Raw genomic sequence first — 24,332 nt, 5'->3', positions numbered from 1 at the left:
AAATTAGAAGGAATTTAATTGCAGAAGCTCACTTTCCTAGTTGCCAAAAATAAATGGTCAGGGCTCTAGAAAAAAAAAAAAAGAAAAAAGAAAAAAAAAAGAAGAAGAAAAATGTGACGGCATCTTGTAAGTCTAAATGGTTATAAGCAGAAGACTGAATAAACACTGTCACTATTTTTATTGGAGACCCATTAATAAGTCAGACTCACCAGAAATATTCCCAGAGAAAGCCAATAACTACCTTCGTTAGCTAACAACTGCAGCAATTATCACTTTTTGAAAGTAAATTTCAACTTTGAAAACTTATGGCAACTGTTGTAAATAAAGCTTCAAATATAAAAATAAATGAAAAAAATCCTGAATGTTTGAGAATGAGATTTTAAAAAGCTGAGCATTTTACCAGCATGATGAAAAGCAATCTTGTCCTGCTGAAATTCTCAGAAACTAATCAGCAAATACTAACAAAACAGAGCTATTTCTTAAAGTATGTCAGATCCTATTTATCACTTGACATGGTAATCTAAAGAGTTAGGATCTTCTCTGATGTATTAATTATTCAAATTTATTCACCAAATATGTTGTATAAGAGATACTTGTTCTTCTAGCAGTTTACAATCAAATCTCAGAGAACATTAAACATTTAGAATTCAAGCTCTTTTAAACACTGAAGTCATATGATTTATTTCCTTTTTTTTTTTTCCTCTGAAGAAAGATTACATGCAGTCATTTTCCATTACCTTTAGCAGTCGCTATTCCAGTCCTCATATGTGCCTGAAGAAAGTCACAGAAATTATAAAAAAAGAAGAGTCAAATACAGACAGAACCTTTAAAATTTTAACGAATATGTATCAAAGTTGTATAGCCACAAGTAGTGTAATTTTTAATATTTTTGAAACAATTTGGACATATTCACAGAGCTGGAAACATACTTTAATTCATGTAGGTTTTGATTCATTAGGAATGGCCTAGAGTCCACATTTTGACATGGCATGTATAATCCAATTCAAATTCTGTCTCATTTACTATTATTTTAACATCAGAAATCAAATTGCTGTCATTTAACAATCTATATCAGTAGAACTTTCTATACGTATGTAAGAATTAAAGGAGAATAAATCTCTTGGGCTTTGTATCATTCATTGTTTGTTTCTGCTGCATTAGTAAGATTACACAACTTCAGCAATGCACAGTCTCACTCACTAGACTATGGAGCTGAGTTTAGCAGGCTGACAGTGGAGTCTCACTCAGTATTCTAATGTCTGTCATAGCTGAGCATTTGCATGGTTTGGTATAATTTTATCTAACATAATGTAAGTTAGTTATCAGAACAGATGCATTTAGCAGTTTGCTCTTTCCCACTGTACTTCATTCTTCTTCATACATACTCTACCTAACCGTATTATTTTTATATAGCATGAAATACTTTTCCTGTCAATGTCATCTGAAAATTAAAACAACCCATCTCTACTTCCTTCACTGAACTTTATAAACGCATATCTTCCCTCAAGTACTGCTGTTAAAAATATATATGACTCAACTGTTTTGTTGCTGGTTCTTTAAACACATCCTTGTGTTTACTGAGTCCTTCTATTTACCTTAACATTCTGTACTAATGAGCACCACTGCAAAAGACAAACTGGATTACTACCTCAACAACCAATTCCATGCATTCTACAGCTGTCATCTGCACAGTATTGGAAACATTACAAAATCTGTCCTTTGCAGAGGGCTAGGCTAAGAATTTTATGCTGAAAGATAAAACCTTGAAGAGGAACAGAGGAGGCTGCAAATGAGAATCATAGAATCATTAAGGCTGTAAAAAACCTCTACGATCATTTAGTCCAACCACCAACTCATCCCCATTATACCACTAACCACATCCCTCACTGCCACATCTACACATTTCTTGAATGCCTCCAGGAACAGTAACTGCACCACTTCCCCAGGCAGCCTGTTCCAATGCCTCATCACCCTATCTGAGAAGAAATTTTTCCTAAAATCAAACCTGAACCTGTCCTGGCACAACTCGATGCCATTATCTTTCATCCTATCACTAGTTACCTGTGTGAAGAGGCCAACCCCATCTGGCTGCAACATCCTTTCAGGCAATTATTCTTTTTAAAACTTTGAAATGAACTGAATAAGCATAAAGAAACAATGTCCTTAAATAAAAAAAAAACAAAACAGCAGTAGGCATTCTCTGTTTTATTGACTAACTATTGACAGTTGCTCTAACACAAGGACATTAGCAAGTAATCCAAACCAGTAGAAGATGACTCTTGGATTCAAAAGTCAGTGCTAAAATCTCAGATATGAAAAAATAACTCTGTAAGAACTTTCAGCTAAGTATGACAGACAAGACAGTTATAGATTCAGTGGGAGTGGCACTTCAAAATTTATCTCTATCTGTTTGCTTTCTAGAACATTAGAACAAGAAATTAAAACAATTATACAAGCAACATCCTTCTACAGATATCATCAAGTCTGAATTGCCTTTTAACATCAAGCACATTGCAATAATCGATTAGGAAACTTTTCTTCCTTTAAAAACTACATAGAAAATAGTTGGCCTTAGCTATCACTTGTCTTTATAATAAAGTGGCTGCTTCCACTTCCTCTCAGTAGGAAATGACCCATGTGAGATCAAGGCTCCAGTTTGCATTTTTAAAATAATATTTCTCCCTTTTAATGTGAACTAAATCTTCAGTAATTTTTTGTAGATGAAAAGGGAAGTAGAAAACTACTCTAGCTTTTCATGTTCTTTCCTATAATTAACATTTACCTATCCCAGCTGATGTGTCTTACATGCAAAATTCAAAACAGCCTGACATGAATGAACAAGTCTACCTTTTAATAGAGTAACATGTAATACGTAAGAGAAACAGTGCTAGCTTCCTCTCTGGAAAAGCAGAATCTGAAATACAGAGTAAGGAAAATTTTATTTCAGTGGAAATGAAAGGAAATAAATCTTATGTGGGAAAAGAGAAGATTTGTTCCTAAATTTAAAGACAGAGTACAAAAAAGCATATGGCTACCCTTCACCAAAAATAACAAATACTTCAAGAATTAAAGTGTCTAGTTGCAAGTACATACAGCCAAACATTTTCAAAAGAAAAGTTCCAATGTAAAGCAGGATTTGATTTCAGAAAAGAGTATTCCAGGCATCAACGCAGTAATGCTCTTAAACAAAGAAGGAAAAAGTCACACTTATGGAGGGAAGATGGGGAAAAGGTGAAAATGAAAACAAAGCTATGAGCCACAGAAAAAATTCCTCAAGGATGCAACATCACTGAACGTTCACGGGAGCTATAAGAAGTAATTTGGACTCACCACAAAAAGCACAGCATATTCTATTCTTCACTATTGCTGGTACAGAGACTCACACTCACCCATTCAGGTGTCTGCCATTTTTATTCCACTCACTGCATCATCAGTAGTCCAGCCATGACAACTGACTCTTGTATGACAGTCAGTGCAAGGTGCAGATCAGAGACTTTCTCAGGTGGTGCAAACAAGTCTGGCCAGTTCTGTGGAGCTATCCACAGCAGGTCGCACTACAGCTGGAGAAAGAATCCCCCGTGATTAATCACCCTGTAAGCAACAGCACTGTGAAGAACACAAGGGCTCTATATGTTCCACAGTTCTGTTTAAAACATAAATCCTTTTACATAAACAAATCAACATTGTTTCATTCTCCACAGTAATATGAATTGCGGATAGAAGGGGCTGGTAAATTTGGTACCATTTCAGTTAAACAACTGATAACCAAACGTGGTAACACTTTCAAACAGATTGATCTGAAAATGAGTGTATTCTAAAGATAAATGTCCACAGAGAATGACTAGAAAGAATGGTGGATTTTAGGCTACTTCTAATGTTAGCATTAATACATCTTTTATTATTATATCTCACACACACAACCTCTCCTACAAAAAAAGGCTGAGGGAACTGAGCTTATTTAGCTTGAAGAAGAAAATGCTCCAGGGAGACCTCATTATGGCCTTGAAGGGATTTTACAAGGGGGATATTGACTTTTTACAATGCCTGATAGTGATAGAACAAGGGTGAAGGGCTTTAAACCAAAAGAGAGGAGATTTAGGTTAGATGTTAGAAATATATATTTTTTTTTACTCAGAGGGTGGTAAGGTGCTGGAACTGATTGCCCAGAGACATTGTATATGTCCCATCTCTGGAGATGCTCAAGGCCAGGTTGGATAGGGACCAGGGCAGCCTGATCTAGCAGCTGGCAACCAGCCCACGGCAAGGAGTTGGAACTATGTGATCTTTAAGGTCCTCTACAAAATAAGCCATTCTGTGACTACACTTGATACTTTGGAAAGATAGAAGAAAATTATGGTTCCTTACTGGAAGAATTGACAATGTCAGAATTGTTTTTGCCTCTTTTTTTTTTTACTAGGTGATTTTGATATGTATTTGGCACTGAGTTCAGGAGCTGAGCTTCATAAGGTTAACAAAGAACATCAGGAAACTGAAAATGTGAATCAGAACACGCAATTGAAAATCTTGTCTGAACTAGTCTCTGAAGGAACTTCTCTCCCTCCTCTATGGTTCTGTAGGATACCAAATATCAATACTCAAATTAGAAATGGTAGTTTTTAAGTAGTTTTAATTTTAAGAGTCAACAGTATTTGCCAAAAATACTTTTTGAAGCCAGGGATAAAAGCTCTCTAGCACTAGCTGAACTATGCTAATGGTCTCAGATTTAACACTATGAATTAAGAATAAACAAAGTCTAATTTTTGCATTTCCAAAATGAAATATTACTTTATATAAAAATGATGTTTTATTCAAAAAAGAAGCCAAGTATCTTCACACTCCAAACCAAAACTATTGTCTTAAGACAAGTATTTAATTTGATTTTAAGCCACCCTGCTTTTTCCTCTTTCACTGGGGAAAAAATATATATACATATTTTTCCCCACTTCTTTTTCATATAGTCATTTAAAAAAATTACATCTCTAACAGCCTACTCATGAAAGGCACACATTGTCTCCTTCTAGAAAAATTCTGGTCTTTTGACTTTCCATCTGAAACACTCAGCCATAGAAATATTTCTCACAGTAAACGACATGAACGTATTTAAAAGTTCAAGCAGTGGAAATGAACTGCAAGTGGGTAATAAGTATAGAAGTGGGCTGGTATATACTACCTCCTGAATCAATTAAAGCTCAGTCTCACTTTCCATTGCTGCAGCAAATCAAATGATTGAAAGCAGAGACAGGTAGTGAACTAACTTTTGACAGGTGACCACAGGAAGCAAAATCTATGTTTAGGACACTGGAAAAATCATGAGGAAAAAGAAAAAGGTTTCATGTTTAAAACCTACTAATCACAGGATTTTAAGATGTGCCAAAAGGAAAACAAAAAGCTTTAAACAACAGGAGGGATGGAAAATGACCCCTAGGAGGACAGGTTAAGAGAGCTGGGGCTATTAAGCCTGGAAAAGAGAAGGCTCTGGGGAGACCTGAGAGGAGCCTTTCAGGGGCATCATAAGAAAGAAGGGGACAGATCCTTTAACAGGGTCTGTTGTGATCAGACAAAGGGAAATGGTCTGGCACTAAAAGAGAGGAGACTTAGGCTGGATGTAAGGAAAAAGAGTGGCTCAGCACTCATACAGGTTGCCCAGAGAGATGGTGGATGCCTTATCCCTGGAGACATTCAAGGTCAGGCAGGACAAAGGCTCTGAGCAACCTGATGTAGCTGTAGGTGTCCCCGTTCACTGCAGGGGACCTGGATCAAACGACCTGTAAAGGTTTCTTTCAACCCAAATGATTCTATGAGAAAAAATGTTTTCCAATAGTCACTTAAGCCCTCATTTAACATGATGCACCTCCTGAAAAACAAAAGTTGTTTCAAGTCATGAAGTTATCTTATAGGTAAAAAAATGTAAATATATATATATATAAATCTATATATATATCTATATCTATCTATCTATCATATATATATATATATATGATATCTATATATAAATATATAATATTTATATAGATAGATAGATATAGATATATTAAAAATTAGAATTTTGCATATTTCCTCAAAGAACATGCTTTATATTTTTCCTATTTAAAAAAAAAATCAGATTTTCATGTATTTATCTATATGGTATTATCATGCTTTCCTCAGGCTTTGGAGTGGACTAAAGTGTTCAAAAATCTCTTAGAAAAATATTTGTGAGGATTGAAAAATAACCTCAGGAAGTTAGACTTGACTCTATTGGAATGCAAAGATCAAGGGTTTATTTTCACTACTTCTTTTATAAACAAAGAAATTAGTACAATTGCAGCAGCATCGCTGGGGGAGGTAGAGGGAAGAGATGAGGAACAGTTGGAAAGATAGAAAAAATGCAGATACTATTTGAAGGCATTGGGTATATTCCTCCTGTATTCTCCATATCACTATGGAAATGGTGAGGACTTCTCACCAAGATCTTTTCCCTCCTATCTGAATTAAGGAATAACACTACAAATCTTGAAGGATGTTTTAAATGTGTCTATGAGAATTAAGATGCAAATTTCTAAAACAGTCTTTTGCACACATAGAAAAGAAAAACAAAGAAAAACAGAAGGAGGAATAAGAAATAAAATAAGCTTCATTTCCTGAGCATGCAAACCATGAGAGATTGTTTCATCTTTAACATTAAAAGCCCCAGCCATCGCTAGCATGTAGAGATAAGAAATTTACACCTCCACATGAGAGCTCATACAAACTGTTTCTTGTTTATATCCCTATTAGGAGTTCACAGCAGTCACCAAGATTATTTCACTTGATTTGATTCCTTCTCTGTTCTGTATGGCTCATTTACCAAGTCCTATACAAAGCTATTCATGTCCCTTGAGAAGAGCCGAAGTGAGAATTTGTAACTCACAAAAGCTGCAGCCAGATAACACAAAGTGGAGCCCTTGCCATCACAATGCCATTTCTCTCACAGCACTTCACAAATGGTCTCACTGAGGCAAAGGGGTAAAGCAATTCTCCATGCTGCTGCCATGTTACTGCTTTTCCCATATCTCCCCTTCTATCAAGGACAAAAAGGGGTATTATGACAACGTGCCAGGGACAAACAGCCATAAGGTTAAAGTTGTTGGTTCACATGGCATTCTTTATATCCCAGGTTTCCTGATGCAGCCTTTCTGTTGCAAAAAATTAAAAGTGAGAATGCCAGTCACTGTAGAAAGAATGTTCATGTGGGTAAAACTGAAATACATTCCCAGCAAATCCATTGAAATATGTATTTTTTTTCCTCCTGGATGACTATGATGAGTCACTGGTTTTGATCTTCACACACTCAAGAAGCAATGAGGATCTTATTTTTCACCACATATAAACATATAAAAGCTGTTTTCTCACTTTCAAAATATGTGTGTGTGTGTATTATATACATATATATAAAAATATATATAGAGAAAAATAAATGCTCATCTCCCAAGTTAAGTTCTCTGCTAATAGAAAACCAAAACTATCATTTTGTTTTGTGTGACTTCTGCAAAGTTATTATCAGCCTGCTGTTAAACAATATACTTTATGTCATTGTATAGGGTTGATCTTAATTCATAAATGAGCCATTCATTTCTACTTCCAAACCTGATGCAGCAGAAAAAGCCAACATAGGAGCAATAGAGGATGGTATAGCTACTGTAAAACATTCACAGTTGTTTTGTATTAGTATTTGTACTTTTGTTTATTGCAGTGAATACTATCAACACTGCTGAAGAACTACAGCAGACCTACTTTTTGACACACATCCTCAGTATGAAAAACTAAGCAAGCATTTGAAAAGGACAGTTTAAAAAAAAAGAAAAAAAAAGAAAAGATAACCATAACAGCAAAGGTTTTCTTGTATCTCCTACTTGAGAGCTATCCTGTTTGACCCAACAACCACAACATGAGGAGCTAAGAGGCCACACGTGGGCCTGTGCCCAACTACCCATCCTCATCAGACTCTGGCTGACCCCAGTTATTACTGCTTCCCAGTCTGTTCAGCTCTCCAAATGCTGTGGAACTGAAGCACTTGCTGAAGAGGACATTATCCTTACCCAAGTCATGGTCTGCCTTCAGCTCCCACCTGATGTTCCCCTGCAATACAGCCTGCTCCTTCACACACTGGGTTTCGCTTTAAGAATTTCAGCTGTACTCGAATGGCCATGTTTGCTACTCTGAGGTAAAACAGTCTCTTCAGCACACTTATGGAACTCTGTATTCTGCTGTAATCCAGGGGGAAAAAAGACTGAGGAGGGGGATCTGATTAATTTTCATAAATATCTAAAGGGAGATGGGAGGCAAATGAATGAGGCCAAGCTTTACTCAGTGGTGCACAGATATAACACAAGGAACAATGGTCGATCTAAAAATTGAACATAGGAAGTTCCATACAAACATGTGAAGAGCTTTATGGTAAGGTTCATAGAGCACTGGAACCTGTTGCCCAGAGAGGTTGCAGAGTCTGTTTCTACGGAGATATTCAAGACCTGAGTGGATGCCTACTTGTGTGACCTATTATAGGGAATGTGGCATAGCAGAGGGGTTGGACTTGATGATCTCTTGAGGTCCCTTCCAACCCCTGTGATTCTGTGAGACCAACAGTAATTTTATCATCCTGATTTTAGTCATAAAATATATTTATTTTACTGATGAAAGGAGGAGTTTTGCAGGAAGTCAAGAATATAAGACGTGAATTTACTACAAAATCTTTAGTATTAGGCTTCATAAGTCTTTTAACTGAGATACTACCCTCCTGAGAGTTAAAACAATTCAGTGTTACTGTCTTAACTTCATCTGTAAAGCATGAGACAAACTGAAAATGTAACCCTGAGCACTACAAGCAATCCTCCAAAAAAACTTCTCACTCAGTCCTTAATTTAACCCCCATGCCAACCAGATCTCTGCACTCATATCACATTCTAAAATAGCCAGTATATGTCTCACTTTAAAAAAAATTAAGGATGTGTAATTATAACTAATGCAATATTCTTTCAAATTTTTTGGATATGACCAAATAACAGAGGCTTCTGAAACATCAGCCAACAATAAATGACATATCTGAACTTGGTACAATTCATTTGCACATGTGGACTGGGAATGAAATAAAATACAAGTATTCTGGAAGGAAATTAAAGGCAGTTAGTTCTGAAGACTTTGAAGGTAAAAGCAGGAAACAGAAAAAAGGATACTTAATCTAGACTAAGGCAACTAAATTCCATAGTAGAAAATGCAGAAATATTTCTTGAAAGAGAGAGAAGTAAGTAGAAGTCAGTAATGTTTAAAGCAAACTATAGCTAAGGACAAGGGATCTGTTTTTCGCATCTGGTCAGAATCAAGCCAGTGGATGTACATTAGACTGATGTGATTGGGTCCTGTGGCCTGCTCTTAGATTTTCTCATTGGGTTTGGGTAGCTTCCAGCATTGTCTCCTCCTCGAGCCTCTATCGCACTGTTCTCCTCTGCCTAATGAAGAAGAAGGACCTCACAAATCAGCACTGTTGCATTAATCACTGTCTCTCCAAAATATTCCAGTAACTTACAAACATGAAATTCTGTGCTAGGATGAAGCTAACAAACAGCTGAGCCACTCTAGCAGCTTCATTATCTTTCTCCTTCCTGCTTCTTTCATCCCTGCTACAAGCTGCAAGGTTCAACCCCTTCCCTTGTACTGACACTAGAGCCCATCACACATCTATCCCCTTTGCTGATGCACTTTGCTATAAAACTAATCTAGGAGGAAAAAAAAAAATCATGGAAATTCATGAACCCCTCGCTGCTTTTAAAGCAGTGCAATGACCTTTTACTTTAAAAAACAATAAACACAGATTTTTATAAAGTAAGAAATTAACTACAGTTGCTTTTTGCCTGCTTCTCTCATCACTCTGAGACATGCTTCAAATCAAAATTTAAGGGAATGCACTTGAATATAAGCATCTCCTTTTCTACCCTTTTCCTATACACAGGCTTCTTACTTGGTTAATTCTTCAGTGAAGGAAGTCCTACAAGTTCTCAGTCAAAATGTTTTCCCCTCTGCTGGTCTCTCTCACCTAGACCGGTTCCTTCCTTACCAGGGTAAGAGAAATATCCTTGTCTGTCCAACAGCTACTTCCAAATATTGGCTTATATGAGTTAGATAATCCTGTCAGCTCAGCTGACTCATAATTCTCCAAATCACCACACAGGGCCCCTTACTACTGACATCTCTAATATCAGTATACAAATATTAGTGCAAACAACTGCAGGCAGTTCCCAAGGCTGCCACAGGTGATATTTGGGACTGCTCGATTGAAAAAACACTGAACAAGAAAGCTGTGTTTTCTCCTTCTTCAGACATATTAATTTCATATTTATTCCTATATACTCTACTAGCAAAAGAAAAAAAAAACAAAATTATTACAGAGAATCAACCAAAACAATGGACTCAGCTGAAAGGCTGATGCACAAAGACTAAATCAGAAATGTAGAACTGTGACCAAGTAGTCCTTACCTGAAAGTTACAAACACATCAATAGAAAGAAATTCTGAAATATTTACTCTATCCCTTTACTTCTGTTATAGAGCACAGTTTGATGGATGCTCCCATTTCATACAAATTCAATAGTAAAGGAGATATTAGGCTCTGATTTTTTTCTTCATGACTAACAACATTTCTCTCAATCAAGAATACAACAGGAATCTTTGGAAATACAGGGTTGGGAATAGATAAATGGTGAGAACAGAGTCTTAGAGAAATTCTACTTGGAGCCTAGAAAGCAAATCATAGAGAAGTCTGAAATAGACTCAGTGATATTAAGCATTGTTACACATTATTTCTCTTGTTTGTATTTCATTGTCCTTGTCAGGGTAATTTAGCACAAAACCTTGTTTCTCCCTTTTTTTTTTTCCCAACATTGAATATTTTGATCTGCTGCAGACATTTCTTAACAACTGCATAATAATATATATACTTGACGTCTTCTTCCATCTTTAGATGTTCTGGTTTACTTCTAAAGGAAAAATATTAATGTACCATAAGTTATGGTGATGCCAAATTTAGTACAGAACTGCAGTTTTGTAAATCCAGGCTGCAAGAATGTAAGTTCTCTTGAAAAAACACCTTTTCTAGATGAACTGCCATGAAAACTGAGTTCCAGTATTCTCTAATAATTAATTATTTTCACTAATTCTGAAATGAAAATTAGTTTTATAGTTTGTTTTTAAGCAAGAAGAAAATTATGCCAATAAAAAATATAAAGGATATAAAGAGTAAAATATGTAAGCCATTAGATAAACAGGGAAATAATGGAAGGATGATGAAAATTAATGAAAATTAAGATAGAGGGAGCATTCAAATCAAAACCAGTTCTTCTGACTTCATTTCTGAAAAAGACCAGTCTGGGACTTTTTATTAAGTTACTCATACTTATTTTGCCTTAACAATCTTAAGATAAGCGTCACCTGTTCTTTAAAGTGCCATCTTTTGCCTCACTGTGCTCTGCTTTCTAGATTCTTACTTCATAAGCTACCTCTAGGTATTCTCTAATAGGTGTACTACTGATATTACAATCTACTTCCTAATCCTTCCTTTCCCATTCAATGCTACTGTCAGAACAGAATGCTGCCCTTCCTCTTATCGTTACCTCTCAGACAAGGCTTATCAGGCTTATCCTCTGGAAAAAACTCAGTTAATCCACATCTTTGCACTTTTCCAAATGTAAAAGCTTATGCTGATTGCTTTGACTCTGCGCATAAAGTATGTTATCGCAGCAAATGATACTAGAAGGCCTGAATTCTATTTTTACTTTAGAAATTAACCTGTAATGATTTTTCAGGAAAAACCAAGGGCCAATTTTTAGAAATATTATCTCTAGTACTGGATGTCTATATATAGATACATGCAACTAGACTTTCTAAAGAAACCAGAACACATTTTAGCACCTAAATAAAGGTCAGATTTCCCAAAATGATCTGCAGCTGGAAACTCTCACTGCATTCAACACGCTAAACTCTTGGAAATCTAGCAATATATTTAGACACCTCAATAAGAGCTGAGTTCTGAGAATCTGCTCTCAATTGTGAACACTTGTATCTTCCAATTAGACAATGATTCCAGAAGAACTGACTACCTACAACTCCCACAGAGTCTGAATTCCTAACTTATCTGAAAATCAAATCACATCTGATTGGGCATTCAAAAAAGAAAATACAGTTCAGCCTTTCTTAATTCTAAAATATCCATGTGTTTTCAGCACAGGACTTAATTTGTTAACATTTCTTAAGGACTCAAGCTTCATAGAAATTACAGACAACACACTAAAACACATAAATAAAGACATCTAAAAATGAGCCATATATTCAAGGCTCCAGAAGGGTATAGTTAAGTTAAACCAGTCTTCTTAGTGGAAACACCACTATATTCTTGGAAAAGAAAGAAGAGGGGAGTCTTCTACTGGGAAGTTTTAGCTGCATGTAATTATGAATCCCTTTATATATGCCATAAGTATTCCATGATTTTGAAACCAACTATTTTTTCAATTAAGACTTCAACAAAAAGTAAGCAATGAAGCACATGGGGTTGGTCCCAAAAAACACAAACATCAGCCTCAGTCTGATGTTGACACTTTATAGCTTATTTTCAAAATACTTTGGTTCCCGCTCCCATAGAATTAACATTTTCTTCAATTGTCACTGTACCATAATGATAATGATACAAAATAAGTATTTTTCATCACTCATGTAACATGAAATTCTTCTCAGTTTAGCTTATGCTAAAATAACTCCAAAACTGAGAAGGATGTTTCCCATCCATGCTACTCCCTTCATTCTCTAGTATTACGACTACTATAACAATTTTGTATGCTGAATCTTGAAAGCACAGTAGTAGTACAGATTTAAATGGCTCATTTTCATTTTGAAATCAATTAAAAAGCAAGTGCCTTAGAGTTTCAGACTGGAATGCACTATTTGAACCTCCTCACAGAATTTTGCAACAAAAATTATATTCATTTATTTTTCCTTGGGAGGAGGATGGGGGGGGAAGACAAGAACCTAAAACACAGCAATAAAAAAGTCAAACATACTAATGAATCTTAGTGTATAATTAATTTCTTTTGCTAAAGCAACTCAAAGCACTTAACAACAGTTGAACTTGCCTCTTAAATAGCTTCCATGCATGTTACATGGAAGTACATATGACATGGGGTATACTCTGAACTGTAACATTTCAAGTGCAGTAGGATATCCAAACTAGGAAAGAGACATTAGAACATTTTTCTTGCTGCGGTACATTTGGTCAAAAAAGAAGGGGGGGGAGGGAAAAAAACAGGAATTTTTAAACTAAGCATACTATAGATCTATCAATATTCCAAATGAAAACACAAGTGCCCTATGATCTTCTTCACATTAAAAAAAAAAAAAGATTAAATAGATTTTAATAACCAATTCTTCCCCATATGATCATAATCCTGGTTACAAATACCAAAACACCTGAGATAAAACAATCTGATGTACATAAATAATTATTCCTTGTATACAACTGCTATATTTCAGCCTGAGAAATGTGCTAGGGATAAGTCTTCAACCAGCATACACTGTTTTTCCCTCTTTTGATTGCCTTTTGTGAGTGTGTGATTGTAGCACTTTTAGTTGCTATTGTACCTGTTTGGATTGATTTGTGGCTTGGGTTGTTTTGTTCTGTTCTGGGCTGTGTGCATCAGTGGGGCTGCACCATAACTGGAGTGCTGATTTTAGGGAACACCAGAAGGAAACTGTATCTGAAAAGTACAACAATGTCAACATTTTAATTCAAGTTTCCCTTTCAAAATCAATATCCCTGTGACATATTTTGAAGACATATTTCAGAGCAACAGAGTGGGAGACTGCACTCACTACAGGTGTAAATTCAAGCAGCAAAACTGTCATGAAGATAGATTTTTTGGGTTACAAAATTCCAAAGCACTGTACTTCTTCATATTTTGCGGAAAAGGTTCAGCTTGAAGAGTGCCTCCCTGTGGCAAGTGAATACAGCGAAGACCTAGTAAACTACGGACACTGAGTCCCAGGTTCTTTTTCCAGCAGCCACAGCACTGTTTAAAAAGCATAGGGATTATGAAACCTGAAGACAAACAAAGATCCTCTCTTTCTAAAACCAGAAAACATAGATAGAAAAACCACAGGATAGATAAGTATTTCTAGTACCCTCAAATGGACTCAGGGACTCAAGCATGAATAGCATCATATGTTCCTCAGACCAGGCTCTCTACTTCCGTATGCTGAGGCAGGAATGTTCCAGAATAAAATGGAAAAAAAAAAAAAAGAAACCAATTTTTTTTTCCCTAGCTGTACATTTTAAAGTTTGCATTTAGTTTTTACTTGCTTTAATCAAATAGCATTATATCTAGCTTCGCTTCAACATCATCCAAACATAGATGCAGGCATACTTTTATAACAAGCTACTGTGTCAAGTTCCATTCACAAATGATAATCCATTTTCATTGCTCTCCTTCTACTCACTGCATCCTGAAAACAGGATTGTTGAGCTGCATTAAATACCTCTTTCCCTGCTGAGGGAGCTACTCTTCTAACGACTCCAAAGTGCCTTTAGTTCATTTGTTTTATTTTCCACATCTCTGAAGTATGCTACTTAAAAAATAAGTCCAAAGTTATCATTCAGCAGTTACCATTCTTTCAGTATTTTGTTAAAATCTAATCTAGCCAGTATTATCTCAAGAAATAACTATATTGATTTGATCTGAATGAAGATCAAGTTGCAAAAACAACAGTAAAATCAATTACATTACTCAAGTTGAATCATCACATACATGCTATCAAGTGTTTTCAGATGTGGTTTGTTTAAAAAACAAATATTCCTAAATAAAGACAACTGATTTCTAAAATGACAAATTTTAGATCTCGTTCTCCTTAGGTTGTTTCTCCACACCTTTCTCTTTTCACTGTTTTTCATTGGCATGTTCCTGGCTATAGAAGGGTCGTTCTCTCTGAATTCCTCAGAAACATTTAACTACAATTTTTTTCAACGTGGTAAATAATAAAAATAATTGACAAAGAATCGATTGTTTGCTCTACTCTTGACCTATAAACAGATTAAGAGCAAATTTTTCCACTTCTACACACTTTTCCCTTCTCAAACTTAAGCTACATCAGGATGTGCTGCAAACAAACTCTTCAGTATTGTTCACAGGAGCCCAGTTCTGAATAAATCTTCTACATACACATTGTAGGAATATAAATCATAAAATTCAAGAATGTAGAAGAAAAAAAATAATCCTTTATTCTGTCAAATGTAGAAGTCAACAACAGATAGAAATCCCCAAGATCTTGCTCATTTTTACTTTTTTAATATTCAGTTTTCATTGCCATGAATGTTTGTTGCCTCATTTAGAAGAAATTCGAGACTAAAACTCCTTAACGAAACAGAATAAGAACAACGGAAGTTAAAAAAGGATTTACACTGAGTCATATAGCCTACCCCTGCAGATGTAGGATTGTTCCCTACAGAGTATTTTTAGTTAAAATGGAAAACTGCAACTTTCCAATTGAGTCCAAAAGGGAAATGTTCAAGAGTTCTTACATAGGAGCATGAGCTGATCCAGTTTCCAACGGACATTACTATATGTTCCAGAGAGGGTTATAAATAAAAAAAATCTGCATTTCAAATGCTGGAGGAGTGAGTGCAGGGCCATCAGGTAAAGCAGCTGTAGTGGAGTGAGAGAGAAAGGAATGCTGAGGCAGCAGGATGCATTTGAAGCTGTTGGTGGCTAAATTTGCAGCTTCCCATTGCAAGCCCTTCATGCTACCTCTGTCGTGGAAGGGAGGCAGAGAAAAGGGCTTCAAATCACCCAACACAAGGAAGGCAATGAGAACAGGGCAGCAGTGCTTAGCAAAAGAATCCGAGATTTCTTCCTTTTCCATTTGTAAGAGTCAAAATCTATAAAATGATAATGAAACATTAGCATAAGTATGTCGGTTTAGGTTAATCAAACATTCCAACAGCTTGCTTTGAAAAATGGTGCTACCATTTTGAACTGGCATCTCCAGTATGATCAGTTTTCACATTCAAAGAAAAGAGTAATTTCAACCCTCCAAAACAGATCATCTTGATTCAGAAGCAGATACAAATATACTTAAATTCATGTGTTTATTAGATGCTAATTAAAACTAGTATTTATCTGTGAACAGTTTAAATTCCAGTGAAGTGCATTTCCCAGGGAGAAAGGAAAACTTTCTTTTGAGTCCCCCGAGCAGTGATGGAACCCGTACCCTTCACCTCCCATTCTGTGCACAGAGGGGTAAGTGCAACTGAGGAAACATTCTCAGTTGATGTTATACATCTATTGCCACCCCAGATAGCAACAAGGTCCTTGAAAAGTCAAATATATGCACTGTACAAACACTGAGCCTAAGCATGGCCTCAGACGTTGACACTGAAAGTTCTTCAAAGCATGAGTGGATGTGGCTCTTGTGAGAATTATCATTCTCAGGAACAGTTCAATAAACTTCATGGAGAAAGACTTCTGGAAAATAATTACAAAATGCTTATAGCAGGAGAGTACTCTTTCAGAGCAATATAGACATAGTTTAAGATGTTAAATCACTTGCATTCTTTATCCCATAAACTTCTTTAAATTGTGTTATTCTCAAGGTTTTAATAAACACTGAAGGAAGAAACGACCACTTCCTGAAAGACCTTTTTCCCTCTATACGTTAAGCACAAAGATGGGAAAGATCCAGTCATGGCGTTTCAGTAGGATACATATAATATAAATGAATCAAAAAATATATGCACTAACATTAGGAACAAAATATTACTGTCTTGATTGAAGAGTTTTCATTATTTATTCTCAGTGTGAATATGAGTGAAAATGTCCAGATTTCCTAAGAATCAGGGCTCTACACTACTGGGTATTTTACAAATAACAAGACCTGGGCCCAACTGTATAATTTTACAGTTCAGTGACAAATACTCTCCAAGTTCAGCACTCCTCCATCACAGTTCAAATTGATGTACTGCATAATACTTACATATCACAAAAGAATATAGTATTTTGCTTAAATTAAATTGAAAAGTATTAGAATTTTATCCAGGTTAAAAGAACAGAAGCCTGTTAAAGAACAGCTGGACTCGTAGGAAGTAACCTTGGTGGTATTGTTTCTTGAATTAATTAAAACTACATTGAATGTACCTCAGAAAGAGAATTTTAACATTTTTGTGATATGACAGTTCAGTAAAATATGTAAGAAGTACTGAAATTCTATACCTTTTGATAAGTGAATTCAGGAATCAATTATTTGCGAGTGCTTTGAGAGGGTACACATGTGAACGGACACAAAATGAACCTAGGAATTACATATCTTCTATTTGTGGAAAGCCATTGTAAAGTTACTTTATTTAGCTACTTCAAGCCATTCAGGTTTTGGACACAGTGCTTGAAGACTTGGCATAAATCTCTTCCCCCACTGTGTTAACCATTTACAATGCAGTGATGCTTAGCCTACATAACACCTTTATCACTCTTAATTCTATCAAATAACAGTATTTTGTATGTATTTGTATGATTGCCTGTACAGTATATTTGATGTATAAAATCACATATCATTGGAGTTTCAATGTAGCACAAGCTGTTTATACTTACTGATTCAACATATATGTATACATATATATGTAACATCTTCCTTAGACTTGTGTATGCGACATCATATAGGTTTTTCTAATTGGGTAAATGGATGCTTAAAATTTAAGATAAAAGAAAACAGCTTTAACAAGAAGGATGTTTTTGCAATTGAACAGCAAAATATGGATTTAAGAGATGTAGTTGCAGAGAATTACCATGGGTTAAAGTTAAGGAAATAATTTACCACAATAATAAAATAAATATTTGACTTTTAATGAAAGCAATAAATAATATATTGTAACCGATCGCTTAAAACCTCACTAATTTGAAAGCTATCACTATAGTAGCTATTCAAATACATTCAAAAGTCCACACAGACTTTTGAGTCTGTGAGGGCTTTCTGGTTTTAAAATACACCCAAAAAATTCTTCAGATTTTTGTTCCTCTATTCTAGAATCCAATGTAGACAGATGAAATTTATCATGGTATCATTGTGTTCTGAATTGGCCTTAACTGCAAAATAATTTTTAAGTCAAGGTCTTAAGATATTTTATGACCCCCTTATCTCTCTCTCAGAAATATTCTTGAATTAGCTTAAAAGAGAACTGCACATATGGTCAAATGGAATAAATGGGGAGGTAGGAAAGTCAGATTATTAGAAAAAATAATTTATATATCCTTTTGTATTGGCTTTCTATTAGATGAGTAGTAAGCAAATGAAACTGCAGAATTTATAACCAGCTATATTTTGGATTAAAGAAAAGACTGTTAAAAGAGATTAAGTTAACCTGATTCTGAAAAGTATGACCAAAATCTGGAGATGAAGGGATGAAAATTAGGAAGATTTTGACATGCAATTGAAATACAATTCTTCTTATAGCATATTATTTACCTTCTGCAGTCAATGTTAAATCAGAACTTCAAACCCCATAGATTTGGAATTTATGTTCACATTATCAAACAAAATTGGTTCTTCATATTAGCCTTCACTCTCTTAAGGACAATGGCGAAAATTATTACTCAATGTTCATTATATGTAATCCTTTCCTTGAGGGCAACAACAATTAAGAGAAGCAGTAGTGTCCATTTGATGATATACTGATAGCTCTAAGAAATTTCTTGCTAAATTTTACTAGAAATATCTTTGTACCTAAGAGGACCTATTCTAAAAGAAGAGTCGTTTAAAAAAAACCTGCATATTCTGAAACAATCCCAGCAAAGTTGATCTTTAAAATACAATATATGGAAAATAAGACTGTCTTTACATAGGATTAAAAAAACAACAAACAAAAACTAGGATTTTCTGTTCTTCTGCATTCTTCAGTAATCTTTGAGAAATAAGAACTAAGAACTAGTTCTTCATATGCAGATCATCCTATAGTTACCTAGTAAAGGATTTCTTACTCTTTCGCTTCATAATAGTTTTGTCTGACTGCAGAAAAGGTGCCAGACTGACACTGACTGGCTTTTGTTTTTCATGGCATATCTAAAAGTTTATATTTAGTAGTCAGCTTAATAAGTGAAAAGAAATGCAGCTGACATTGGTTCAGGCAAGGATTTTCTTCAGTAGAAAGAAAACTTTAGGAAGTGCTTCTGTCAATGCTAGTAAGACTTCAACAGTAACAAGAAACCTCCATTCTTGACCCAGAAAGCCTGGACTGCAATTAACTGGTCTGCCTGCAAAGCTATGAAAAATTTCTCTTTGTGTACTGTAATATTAAGTATATATATTTCATACAGCTGGGAAACAGTATCTCCTATTCAGAGCTGCTGGCAGCACAACAGAGTACTTTCTTTGTTAAACCCTCTGAAACCATCTCCTCCCACCCCCTTTTTTTTTTCAGCTCTGCTTTTAGGTGCACTGAAGAAGCCAAAAATATAAAAGTCAACAAGAAGAGTACATGATCACTAGAAAACTAAAAGGATATAAATCATTCTTAGTAGAAGCACAACATTCAGTCGAAATCCAGGGAAACTGTCAAATCTGTTGGGTTGATGTGAGGAACTAGGGAAGGACCTAGCTGAAAATGCTGAGCAGCCTGAAATGAAATCCTCATGTTTGCCCTGTCCACTTTCTTCCCTGAAGATCTTCTTCAGTACCAAGTTAGGGGGATAATTGCACATGACTAATAGCACATGGACTTTTACAAGGTAAATATCAGCACTACTAAGAATTTAGTTTATTTTCAAATCTAAGCCATTCAATATATGATCAAACATTCTAAGACAAGGAATTTCCACAGGAAAAGACAGAAGCTTTCTAATCAATAACTCATACAACTGTTGATGTGAATACTCATGACAATTTTAACATGCTTGCAAAATGCAATCTTTTTTTACTATTGGAAAATTGAATGAGTTAAAGCATATCAACATTACAGAACAAATTGGCCAACAAATCTATGCCAAAAGACTCTCTAGCGGAGAGAGAACCTGTTGGGATAGCCACATCAGCCACATAAAAGCATAAAGAAAGGTAACAAAGGAGTTATTTCACATCTGAGATGCCATTACCTGCACTGTGCTGGCAGACATACCTTAGGAAGGGTAGGAGTGGGACACAAGCTTCCCAGTTTCCATTTAGTATACCTAAACTAGCAAAGTTTATAGCACAGATTGAGCCTGAGCTATGTACAAATGTACTCATTGGGAAGTTGGGAAAAGAGTATCTGGTTAAAAGGAAGAAAACAGTTATTCAAAACAGGTAGATATTGATAACAAATGAAGACTTTTCATTACTCTCATACTGCTTCAACAATATAAGATCCGAATTTGTGAACACCTCCTATTTACAGGACTGCAAACAATAGGACTAATGCCTTAGCAGGTTACCTTGTTGACATACACAGGAAAAGACCTACTAGCCCAAAGCCTCCCAATAAAATACACTCAAACTGCAGAGCAACGCACAGCTTGCCTGCCATTTCCTCTCTGTAGCACCTACAGTGCTTCATTGGCCAGGGCTCACACAACACCACAATAAAGCCCATTCTAGAAAAGAAGCCCTCTGGCCTTTTTTTCTTCTTAAGCCTTTTCTATTTGCTTGTTTTTGTTTTTTTCCTCAACTGGGGGATACTTCGAATAAGCCATAAAATCAAAGATGATAGGAAGGGGACACTAAAAAAGCACTATTTCTTTCTGGCTCTGTTGTTTCTGAAGCATAAAAGTCAATTTCTAAATTGACCTTCAGAATTTCTACTTTCCACAGTACCAACTTTTCTAGGCCTCCACCTGATACCCTTGACCAAAACTAGGTAGATAGGAGTGCTGTCTATTGTCTGTCAATTAAATCTGATTTACTCATCCAAACACCTTGACATCCACAGATAACTAATTGGAGAATTGGAACTAAAAGCTTGCATATCTGTGATTCTAATAAGCATTTTTGTTCTTGCATTTTGTCTGTCTTGGTGCATTCTCTACAAACACTCCAAGGCAGTGTGCGTCTGGAACACACAGGAACATTTTGATCTTGCAGTGCTTCTTGTCTTTAACTTAAATAGATGGAAATAAATCAGGAACAGTAATGAGAAAACTCTCTGGGTTATTTTTCTTTAATCCTGAGTAGGTATTCCTTAGGTATTACCATGGTAGGCACTGAACAGGTGCTAAAATCAATACTTTCCAGCTTCTCCTCAGAACTTGTTTGTTGCTGTCCAATGTAAAATGCTAAAGTATTACCATTTGTGTGGTTTTATGCCTACAGTCAGTGTGAAATCTTTTCTTACAACCGTCTGTAACTGCATAAGTTACAGGATGCATAAATACATTTCTGAATACCAATTAAAGAAAACAACAAATTTTAAGTATGTATTCCATTTGCTCAGGAGGAACAATTATAAAACCAGATGTTGGAGCCAGATGTCAACGAATTATTTTTCATAAGTCACAGTTTACAGCTATGTAGTCTCCATTTATCATCTCAGATGGGAACACTTAATTTGACAGCAAATGTTTTGGTTAATAGCCAGTTTCAACATTAGCACTCATACTGAAAATTTTATGTAAAGAGATGTGATAAAACTGTCTAATGAAAATTCTGCTATTTCAGTCCTGTACCTCAGCATTTACAAATCCTGTATATTCTGTGCATAAACTGTAAATATACATGCAAACATCTATAGGAATCTGTCTCGACAGACATACATCTTTATATATGCAAGCATATGTAAAATATATGTACTGATAGACAGACATGCAGCTCTCCTCTTCAAATAAACTTGCTTAGGACAACTGAAAGTAAAAGGTCCGAATTTACTGCATGTTCCAAATGGTTATTGATTTCAGGTGATACTTCTGGTGAAAGAATCTCGCAGGATCATCTGTGTTATTTTCACTACTCAACCTAAACAGTAACTATTTTAGACCTAGAACTCTCAGGGCAGCCTATATTTAGCAACACAAATCTTTCGTTCACGTATGCTTCTTGCATTTCTAGGTAAAATCTATGCCAGACCTTCAGTTGCTGTTAAACTGGCAAAGATCCACTGACTTCAACACTGTATTCAAGCTTCTTTTATATTTATGACAGTAAAAAGCTAACAGTTCTGCAGCCAGAAATAGCGAAGAATAGGTTAATGTTAGCATACCTTACAAGTATCTGAATACTTGAATACTGAATACAGTCAAGCCTGATTTTAGCCCTGAAGGTAAAAAGTTCCACTGCAAGGCTTCCTGCTAACAGAAATGGATTATCTTATCATACATAATACATGACAAATTTAAGAAAAGAGCAAATTTGCTTTCATTCTCACTGAAGTCATGATTTGATTCTTCAGATAGCATTAAGAGGATATTTCATCTTACGATATTTAAGGTTTGAATTATTTTATCCAGACAGCAAAACACATTTTTTGGCTGGGGGTCATAGATTTTCAAATCCAGGTCAATTTTAGAATAAAATCCTGAAGATCAAAGAAACAAACAAAAACAAAAAACAAGATCCTGATGTAGCTGTATCACATACACACATTTATACATACTATATTTTATGTCACTGCTGTATTTGCTAAAAATTAGGGAATGGACATTTAGATTACTTCTATTCTCTAATCAAATAATTAAACAAGGTTATGTATGAAGGAACTGAAATGGAATGTACAGTTATCGTGTATCAACTCCTAGAAATAGGAAATGGAGACTAATCATAACACACCTGTAATTTTTCAATAGAAGGAATGGACAAATCACAGAGTGCAACTTCTAATATGAAAACCAGAGTCTCTTAAATGCAAATTAAGAGACAAGTAATAGCCAATATCCTTCCTTTCATGTTAACATAGAATAAATGTACGTCTGCTGTTCTTTATTGCTAAAAAGGGTTTCAGAATATTTCTGAAAGAAAAGAGATGCATCTATCTGAAATTTTTCTTCCAGAATTTAGATCTATAGGTATGTATTCACACTTATTTGTAATAAAACAAAGAACATGTGGGAGAGGCAAATAAAAGTCCTGCTGAGAATGGAAATGAAGTATTTTCACCAGCAGTGAACAACCCAGATGAAAGAACGTAAGTCTAGTTGCTGTGGCAATTTTATAATTAAAGAAGCTCTTTGTTGGAAAAAAAAACAAATTTATCTTTAAAAAAAAAAAAGAGTAATAATATCTAAAAAATTAAGTGGGGAAACATTAGCAGACTGTCTGGCTTCCTGCTAGTTTACTTAGTAAGCTATTAACAGAAATCCCAAGCTTGTTGTCAGGTTCACAGCTCTAAGTCAGCATCATCACCCATAGGACCCTAGAACCAAAGATCCAAAGGGACTATCTGGATCCTCAGACTAGGTCGCTTTGCCATACAGACTGTTCCGATGTTGGTGGCATTGGGTCATGAAAAGTCACTGTTCACTGAAGAGAGCTTCAAGGCCATAAGGATCCTGACTCACACTGGGGTGATAAATATTTGCATTAATGTTTCTACAGAGTTCAGAGGCAGAAACTCAGAAGCCCTGGAGGCAATTAGGCTCAAAGAGCCTTCCAGATTCTGAGCTGATGCAGATGAAAATATTGGGACTTCTGATGAAAAATAAATGTTTTCATTGTTTTTATGATGGTTCCAGACTTCTTTTCCATGATTATTTTCCCGTCTCAGAGTCTGGAAATTCTACCTTTCAGAAGTGGTGGAATGTCAATCTTACAAGAGTTGGGCAGAAGGCAAGCAAAACAAAATCTAACATACTACTTGAGCGTGTTAGTAGATCAGAATTTACTTCTGACTTTTCTTTCCAGTTCTGGAAGAAAACCAGTACTGAAACATTAGAGTTATTCATTTACAGAAAATCCTGATTTTTCAATATCCTGTACTAATAAGTCAGTGCAAAGCTTTTAGGCACATCTCAGTTTCTTTCATGATTTTGATTGCTAGTGTTAAATAGTTAAAAAATTGAATTCGGTACTGATTTATTTTTTTTTTTTTTTTAATTGTGTACTGTATGAGGTTCTGACACCATTAGACAGAAGAAAGAAAACCTGAGAACGCTGGATGTAATTTTTGGCTCCAGCTGTTATGGTCTGGCAAAAGGTTTTCAGTGCTCTTATATCTGCTAAAGCTATAGGAGCAGAACATCACCATTTAATTAGCATACTAAAAAATGCATATCAAACATGAGGCAATGAGAAAGTACTAGTATACCTTTTCATATGTATCTTTCATGTTGAAGAGCTCTAACATTCAGATCATTAGCCACAAGAAGTTGTTTTTCCAGTTGCCAACATCCATATTTT

Source organism: Meleagris gallopavo, chromosome 4 (genome assembly GCF_000146605.3).
Source record: "Meleagris gallopavo isolate NT-WF06-2002-E0010 breed Aviagen turkey brand Nicholas breeding stock chromosome 4, Turkey_5.1, whole genome shotgun sequence".
In the NCBI taxonomy this organism is placed as follows: Eukaryota; Metazoa; Chordata; class Aves; order Galliformes; family Phasianidae; genus Meleagris; species Meleagris gallopavo.
This window is presented reverse-complemented; position numbering follows the sequence as displayed.